The sequence below is a fragment of the Aristolochia californica genome, unplaced genomic scaffold, assembly GCF_029961685.1.
Source record: "Aristolochia californica isolate CCGP_79_NKW_82.1479 unplaced genomic scaffold, dmAriCali1.0.hap1 SCAF_1, whole genome shotgun sequence".
Classification (NCBI taxonomy): domain Eukaryota; kingdom Viridiplantae; phylum Streptophyta; class Magnoliopsida; order Piperales; family Aristolochiaceae; genus Aristolochia; species Aristolochia californica.
Genome location: NW_027181770.1, coordinates 47414960 through 47424237, shown reverse-complemented (window position 1 = coordinate 47424237; position 9278 = coordinate 47414960). Strand labels below are relative to the sequence as shown.

The 9278-nt window shown below is 43.1% G+C and overlaps 1 non-coding gene across 1 annotated transcript; it reads right to left on the bottom strand.

The window, feature by feature from the left end:
- Positions 1-3788: 3788 nt before the first annotated feature.
- Positions 3789-3895, bottom strand: LOC137965119 (small nucleolar RNA R71). The gene has a single exon (XR_011116010.1). It is a non-coding gene; the product is annotated as a small nucleolar RNA R71 (small nucleolar RNA).
- Between the last annotated feature and the right edge of the window lie 5383 nt (positions 3896-9278).

Below are 9278 nucleotides of genomic sequence, written 5' to 3'. Positions count from 1 at the left end.
GGACTGAAACATTTGATGTTGTTTTGGGTACAACCATGGTTGATGCCTATGGCAAGAGTTCGGCTATTGAAGCCTCCAATTTGATACTCAGCTCCATGAAGAAAACGAATACAGCTACTTGGAATGCACCGATTTCTGGAAATAATCTAAATGCTTCGCATGTAAGTGGATTGATCTTTTCCTTGAAATGCTTTACAAAAATGTGGTGCCAGATTTTGTGCCCTCACTGAGTGTGGATGTTGGAGCTGCGGACTTATATGGAAGAATTCGGGAGAGGAGACAGGAGGAAGCTGCTGGTTTTGCAGCACTTGGGTTCTTCCACAAATTTTTTTGTGCTGCTGCTGTGGCACTGTAGCAACCAGTGCTGACACCAATGGCACTATGTTATGGTCTCTGACCATGGACCGTGTAACCCGATGGAAGGAGAGCTCTGCATCCAGCACAGGTTCAGCACCAGGATGCTGTGGACGTCCTGGTCTTCCTATGATTTCGAATTCTAGGTGAAGTAAGTTAGGAAAATGAGAAAAGGGAAGTGCTCAGGATAGAGGGGAGGAGACAGAGGATAACCCGGCTCCGAGGGAGACCGTAACCTGGTTCGTTGGAGGAGAACCTGTCCTGTTTTCTGATTTCAATTTCATTCCCTCTTTCATTTCATTCTGCCCCCTCTTAAGCTGTTCGCTGAGGGCCCAAAAGATTTACAACGTTGCCATTATATGGCTTACAAGCTCAAGGCTGAATCATACAACATAAGTTAAGTAGCTGCTGAAATAAGATTTAAAAAAGTGCCATTATGGCTTACATGTTCAGAATGCTGAGATAATTGCTGAGATAATTCAACATAAGTGCTGAGAATGCTGAAATAATTCAAACACAAAATACGAGTGATCTGCCTTCAACTGCGTCGTCTTTGAATGACTCGTTCGGCTATCGAGTCTATAACATCACACCCCCCTTTGAAAGAGAGCTTGTCCTCAAGCTCAAATGAAGGGTACACTTGGTGAAACACCTGTAAGTCTTCACAAGTGGCCTCGGTCGGGTCAGTATGTGACGACTTAACCAAAATCTGGGTGTTGTCCTGGAGCTGCCTAGACTGCAAAATGTGGACCGGAGTGAGATAGACCTTACCTGCTTTAACCGGTGGCAGAGCAGGGATGGACTGAGGTGCTGGTCCCTTGAGAGGCTTGAGCAGGGAAACATGGAAAACATCATGGAGTTGAGACTCCAGGGGCAGTTGAAGCTGATAGGCCACTTGTTCCACTCGTTGCAGAATTTTGTAGGGCCCAAAGTACTTGGGGGATAGCTTGTGGCACGTCCCAGCAATGGAGTGTTGGCGATATGGCTGGAGACAAAGTCAAACAAAGTCATCGGGGTGGTACTGCAGATCCCAGTGGTGCTGATCATACTGAAGCTTCATGAGGGCTTGAGCTTGCCAGATCCGGCCGAGGGCATTTGCTAACCATAGATCTATGTTCTGCAAGGCGTGATCAACTGCGTCCACTCAGGTGGACCCTGTGGTATATGAGAGCAGACGGAGGGGGGGGGGGGGGGGGGGGGGGGGTCCCGACTATAGAAAATCTTGAAGGGGGTCTTGATAGATGCCATATTCTGACATGAGAACTAGGTTAATTATAATAGTGTTATAGGTGGTTATTTATCGGTTTTCAAATAAAACGTGCATTTATTGAATTTGGCATTAATCACTGTCTATATTGCATATTTTTCTCTCCTGAATTATATTTCATTGCTTTTAGGGTTTATTTCTTCCTGAAATGCTTTTTATGGATTCAATTATGGAATTTTAGGAGAATTTTGGTGGAGAAGGAGATATTTACCAAAATGCCCTTAGTGAAAGGGAGGTGATTTTTTTGGGCAAATCGTATTAAAACGAGGAGCCCTGTCGACCAAAACAGGAGAGCCCCATTGACCGAAATAGGGGAGCACCGTGGACCAAAACAGGGGAAGACCCGAGAGGATTTTACAACCGTCGTTCGCCGCGTCACCATCGTCCACAACCATCCGGCAACCGAGAACAGACCCGAGGAGAGCTTGAGAGAGTCTCCATCGCGGCGAGTTTGACAGTGCCAATTTCTGCTCACCAAGCCAAGAGGGTCAATTCCGACCATCCTTCGGCGTCGATTACCTATTTTCGACCCTTTTCGGAGCTATTTTGACTCTGACCAAGACTCGAGAGAGCCAGTTAGAGGACTTTAGCTCCGTTCCGTTCTTCGCCGGTTGTCACCTCCGTCCATGGGTTTCTATCCTTCCTCACCAGCGTCGTCTCTACCTCCGGCCACTCGCTCTTGCAACCCGAAGCCATCAATTTCTGGAAATTGCAACCATGAGAACGATCATTTGCTGCCCGAGTGAGAGGAAGGAGAAGGGGAGTAATCCGTCATTTTGGAATTTAATTTTCCTATAGTTTGAACTTAGGTTTTGAATGTTTATTAAATTTGATTTGAGAATTAATGTTTATCGAATATTTTTTTTGGATATTTGATTAAATTAGATAATTAGGGTAGGATTGTAATCTAGGTTGGATTTTGGTATTTTAATCTGATTTCTGTCTTTCACTCTATGCGCCCGAGAGGGGATAGACACAAGGATTGAGAAATCGGATTCATGGTTACGTGGCGCTCGAGAGAGGCACGAATCACGGTAAAATCCAGAGTTGATAATTTTAGCATCATCATAATAGGAAATTGATTCTCTGCATTCTATTGTAATCCGATCTCTGTCATTAACTCTAGGCACCCGTGAGGGGCTAGACACAAGGATTGAGAATCCGGATTCGTGGTTACGTGGCGTTTGAGAGAGGCACGTATCACGGTAAAATCCAGAGTTGACGTTTCTTATTGTGCAAGTAGTTAATCAGATGATTGCTTGATACTTTAGGATATAATTAGTGTTTAGTTCAGATTAATTCATCATATTTGGTTAGGCTAGTTGACTGAAGAATACACAAAATTCAGTCATCCCTGTGGATATGACCCTCACTTCCCGCTAGATTACATGAATGATTCGTACGCTTGCGAGGTATACAAGCCGATGTAATTAAATTTCACTTCAAGTTTTTGGCGCCGTTGCCGGGGAGGCATGTATTAAGTGTATTTCTTTGTTCTCCATGGTCTTAGGCTAGATTTATTTTTATTTTATTTTTTGCTTTCATAATTTTATCTTGGTGATTTTGTATGAAATTATTTTTATTTCTTCTAGTTAGTTTGTATTTTCAGTAGTGAGTTTGTAAGTTTAATTTGATAGTTTGTTTTGTTTCTTTTTGTGTTTTTATGCATGGGCGCCGCTCCCTAGGTGAACCATTAGCTCCCTTTGTTGAAGAAGTAGAACATATTTGTAGGAAAACACCAGAAGTCAAGTTAGGAGCTACCATAGCCAATCAGGGTGAACCATTACACTTACCTGCAGCCGGTGACCGTAGAGCCCTGAGGAATTATTCTATCCCATCCCACTTCACATCACCTTCTTGCATTATATTGCCACCCACTACTGCCGCCAGTTATGAGTTGAAACCGGGTGTGATCCAACTCCTCCCTACATTCTATGGGTTGGAGAAGGAGGACCCTTATTACCACATCAAGGAATTCTTAGATATCTGTGCGACTTTCAAATTCCAGAATTTCTCAGATGACTCTTTCCGGTTAAGACTTTTTCCATTTTCACTTAAGGATAAGGCCAAGTCTTGGCTTAATTCCTTGGAGGTGGGCAGCATTACTTCATGGGACACATTAGTCACGAAATTTTTGTCCAAGTACTTTCCCATTCAGAGAACTACAGCCCTCAGAAGAGAAATCTCCAACTTTATGCAGCAGGAGGGTGAACACTTTTATGAGGCTTGGGAGAAATGGAAGGATTTGATCCGTAGGTGTCCGCATCATGGGTTTGAGAAATGGCATTTAGTGCAATACTTTTATCAAGGTCTTACACCCCAGGTTAGATCCGTGGTAGATGCAAGGAGTGGTGGGAGTTTGATGGGTAAGAGTGCTAGTGAGGCGTGGGACTTCTTTGAAACGTTGAGTGATCAATCTCAACAATGGGGTTCGTCATTTAATGTTGATAGGAGATCCCACGAAGCCAAAAGAGGGGATCTCTACGAGGTTAGTGAAACACCCATGCTCATGGCCAAGATTGAGGGGTTGACTAGAAAATTGATGCCCTTATGGTGTCCAAGAGTTCGCCTACTCCTAACCCATCTACTGTTAGTGCCATATGCTCTGGTTCATCTCATCTCACACAAATGTGTCCATCTAGTTCATCCTACCCAGAGCTCATTGAGGACTTGAATGCAGTCCAGAATTTTCATTGACCAAACTGGAACTATGCTTTTTCGGAAACATATTATCTGGGTTGGGCTAGGCACCCAAATTTCTAATGGTCCAAGGCCCACAGGTTGGGGTCCTCTAGGGTTTACTCACCCCAAGCTCCGTGCCCACACTTTACTCAACAACCATTGATTCCACAAAAACCTTCACTTGAGGATACACTTCAATTATTCATGCAGAATACATAGTCCTCCATTGCTAAACTTGAAATGTAAGTGAGTCAGTTGGCAAGCCACATGAGTGAACAGGCACAAAATAGACTCCCGAGTCAAACCATTCCTAACCCCAAAAGCACACATGAGAGTGGGTCGAGTTCCAATCCCCACCACGAGCAAGCCAAAGCCATAACCACCCTTAGGAGTGGTCGTGAGTTGAACAATGGGGTAGGGGCCACTAAGTCTAAGGAGTCAAAGGATGACAATGGGGACACATCATTGAGTGAAGAACCTCCAAGTTCTCCACCAACAGCCAAGCATATCCCTAACCAAGTCCCACCAACTCCTTATCCGCAGAGGTTATCGGGCCCACCTTGGAAAGGAGATAACATGCATGAAACGTTGGAACTATTTAGTAAGGTTCACATTAACATTCCACTTCTTGATGCTATTAGGCAAGTCCCTGCCTATGCCCGATTTTTGAAAGACTTTTGTACATAGAAGAGAAAACAACATGTTAACAAAAAGGTCTTTCTTACTGAGAATGTAAGCTCAATTCTAAAGCACAACACTCCTCCTAAAGTTAAAGATCCTAGATGTCCCATCATTTCATGTGTCATTGGTGAACATACCATCCAAAGAGCTCTTTTTTACTTAGGGGCAAGTGTGAATTTGCTTCCTTTCTTTGTGTACCAGCAATTAGGTTTGGGGGAATTGAAGCCTACTCCCATCACACTTCAACTAGCTGACCATTTTGTCAAGATACCACAAGGAATAGTTGAAGCTATTGTGATAAAAGTGGACAAATTTCTGTTCCCGATTGATTTAATTGTTCTTGATACAGAACTAGTAGTCAATGTAACCAACCAAATTCTTGTCATCCTAGGACGTCCCTTCTTAGCCACATCTAATGCTATCATTCATTGTAAAAGTGATGAGTTGGAGTTGTCTTTTGGAAATTTTAAGGTCTCGTTGAATGTGTTTAATGTCGGGCACCACCCACTTGAGTCTGATGATCTGAGTCCTGTATTTAAGATAGAGACTATTATGTTGATGACGAATCCACTCTTGAATCTTTTGAGTCTTGCATAACATCTTTTGACATGGATTATTTTGATGAGGAAACATATTTCCAAGAGGTTGACTCTTTACTTAGTTCTGTACCTTTGTTGAAGGAAGCTTATGAGGTTGTCACAACTGATCATCCACAGGATCTTCATCTTGACTTGGACAAACTTCTTCAAACTTCCAAGCTAAATCTTAAGCCACTTCCTCCCACGTTGAAGTATGCGTTCTTGGGGCCCATGAACTCATTGCCATTCATTATTTCCTCTGATTGAGCAAGAGGAACAATTGACTGAAGTTTTACAAGCACACAGAGAGGCATTGGGGTGGACTCTTGATGCCTTAAAAGGGATTAGCCCCTCCATATGCATGCATCGTATTCATATGGAGGAGGGGACTAAAGCCTCACGTGAGATGCAACGTAAGTTAAATCCCCATATGTTGGAGGTTGTGAGAGAAGAAGTCATCAGGTTGCTTGTGACAGGAATCATTTACCCTATTTTCGATAGCACCTGGGTATGTCCAATTCAAGTTGTCCCTAAGAAAGGGGGGATAACGATAATGAAAAATGAGAGTGGTGAATTGATTCCCACAAGAACTACCACCAAGTGGCGTGTCTGCATTGACTATAGAAAACTTAATTCCGCCACTACGAAGAATCACTTCCCACTACCTTTCATTGATCAGGTGCTAGAGCGATTGGCCGGCCACAATTTTTATTGCTTCTTAGATGGATACTTTGGCTACAATAAAATTCCCATTGCTCCAAAAGACCAGAAAAAGACCACATTCACGTGTCCGTTTGGCACCTATGTGTTATGGACTCTATAGCATCACGAGTTACCAACAGGCGTAGGAATTAATTAATGTGTTTTTCAATTTCCATGTAATTGTCTTTGGTTTGGTTTTGTCTTTGGTTTGGGTTGGTTTAGCATTTATTGGTTTGAACCATTGACCCAAGAGGTCTTTAGGGTTTTGGACGTCCTCCACCCTATTTAAGGGGACGGCTAGGGTAATGAAGATTATGAATTGAGTTCACTCTAGTTAACGTAATTTAGATAAACAGGTCAAGAGCTCCTTCAAGCTCTCTTCCGAATTTCCCCAATTCTTCTTTCCGAAATTCAATCCCCTTCAACCCTCATTCCATCTCAACGTCAAGCAAGATAATGGAAGGAAGAGAAGAGAGGAGGGTGACAAGATCCATGGCTCGTGAGGAACTTAACAATGTATCTTCGTTGTTTTGTGGGGGACGCACCTAGAAGATGGGTGAAATGGCTTTCATGGGCAGAATTTTGCTATAACACATCTTACCACACAGCACTGGGTACTACTCCTTTCAGGGTAGTTTATGGCAGAGATCCACCTCGTTTGTTACCATATGAACCGGGGGCATCCAAAGTCGTCACTTTGGACCAAGCATTAGCTGAACGAGATGCTATGCTCACTGAGGTACGTACACATCTGCAAGCGGCCCAACACTCTATGAAACGCTTTTATGATAAGAAGCACCGGGAGGCATCTTATTGCCCTGGAGACTATGTGTGGTTAAAGCTTCAACACTACCGCCAGCTGTCCCTGACTGCAGCCAAGCGCCATAAGCTGTCTCCAAAATATTATGGTCCATTTCCGATATTGGACCAAATTGGGCCCGTGGCATACCGTTTGCAGCTCCCACCGGAAGCAAAGATCCACAATGTATTTCACGTCTCACAATTGAAGCCCTTCCAAGGTGACTCGCCCCTACTACACACTCCACTGCCGCCACTACATGAGGGCAGAGTCCTTTCTATTCCAGCTCAGGTAATACAAGCACGCCACATTCAAGGGGATTGGAAAATTCTAGTCTAGTGGGCCGATGCCGATCCCAGTGACACCACATGGGAGCAGTTATCAACATTTAGACTTTTATATCCTTCCTTCGAGCTTGAGGACAAGCTCTTTCTCCAGGAGGGGGGTGATGTTATGGACTCTATAACATCACGAGTTACCAACAGGCGTAGGAATTAATTAATGTGTTTTTCAATTTCCATGTAATTGTCTTTGGTTTGGTTTTGTCTTTGGTTTGGGTTGGTTTAGCATTTATTGGTTTGAACCATTGACCCAAGAGGTCTTTAGGGTTTTGGACGTCCTCCACCCTATTTAAGGGGATGGCTAGGGTAATGAAGATTATGAATTGAGTTCACTCTAGTTAACGTAATTTAGATAAACAGGTCAAGAGCTTCAAGCTCTCTTCCGAATTTCCCCAATTCTCCTTTCCGAAATTCAATCCCCTTCAACCCTCATTCCATCTCAACGTCAAGCAAGATAATGGAAGGAAGAGAAGAGAGGAGGGTGACAAGATCCATGGCTCGTGAGGAACTTAACACTATGCATACAGACACATGCCTTTTGGTTTATGCAATGCGCCCGCCACTTTCCAACGGTGCATGATGAGTATCTTTTTTGACATGATTGGTGACTTTTTAGAGGTCTTTATGGATGACTTTTCTGTGTTTGGCTCTAGTTTTGATACATGTCTACACAATCTTTCACTTGTATTGTCCCGTTGCATTAAGTCCAATTTAGTCTTGAATTACGAGAAATGTCACTTCATGATAAAAGAAGGAATTGTTTTATGACATGTAGTGTCTGAGCGGGGTGTAGAAGTGGATAAAGCCAAGGTTGACCTAATTGCCAATCTGCCACCACCTACTTCTGTGAAGGGGGTGCATTCTTTCCTTGGCCATGCTGGGTTCTATAGGTGCTTCATTAAGGACTTTAGCAAAATTTCTCATCCTTTGACGAATTTGCTTGCTCAAGATGTTGTTTTTGCCTTTGATGATGCCTGTATTCTTGTTTTTGAGACACTGAAGAAATGTTTGCCAACTGCACCCATTGTCCAATCCCCTACTTGGTCTTTGCCTTTTGAGTTCATGTGTGATGCCTCTGATTATGCATTGGGGGCTGTTTTGGGGCAAAAGACGGATAAAATTCCTTGTGTCATTCAGTATGCTAGCCGCACTCTTCATGATGCTCAATTGAATTACACTACCATTGAGAAGGTGTTGCTAGCTATTGTGTTTTCCTTGAACAAATTCAGATCATATTTGTTAGGGTCAAAGGTTATAGTGTTCACTGATCATTCTGCTTTGAAGTACTTATTATCCATCAAGGACACTAAACCTCGCTTGATTAGATGGATCTTGCAATTGTAAGAATTTGACCTTGAGATTTGAGATAAGAAGGGTTGTGAGAATGTTGTTCCTGATCATGTATCTAGGATCTGTGTAGCACCTCAGGAAGGATTCCTTCCTTTAAATGATTCCTTCCCTGATGAACAACTTCTCCAAGTATCCCAGTTGCCTTGGTTTGCTGACATAGCCAACTATCTTGTAACTCATAAGATTCCTGATTATTGGAGTAAACAAGATCGGTTGAAATTCTTTTCCCAAGTCAAACATGTTTTTTTGGGATGACCCTTATTTGTTCAAGGTGTGTCCTGACCAAGTCATTAGGCGTTGTGTGCATGAGCAAGACTTTGCCAACATTCTTAAATTTTGTCATTCCACGCATGTGGTGGACATTTTGGTGCCAGAAAGACCGCGGCTAAAGTCTTGCAATGTGGTTTCTATTGGCCTTCATTATTTAGAGATGCCCATGAGTTTTTTCGTGTGTGTGATAGATGCCAATGGACTGGTTGTTTGTCTAGGAAGAACATGATGCCTCTTAACCCCATTCTTATTGT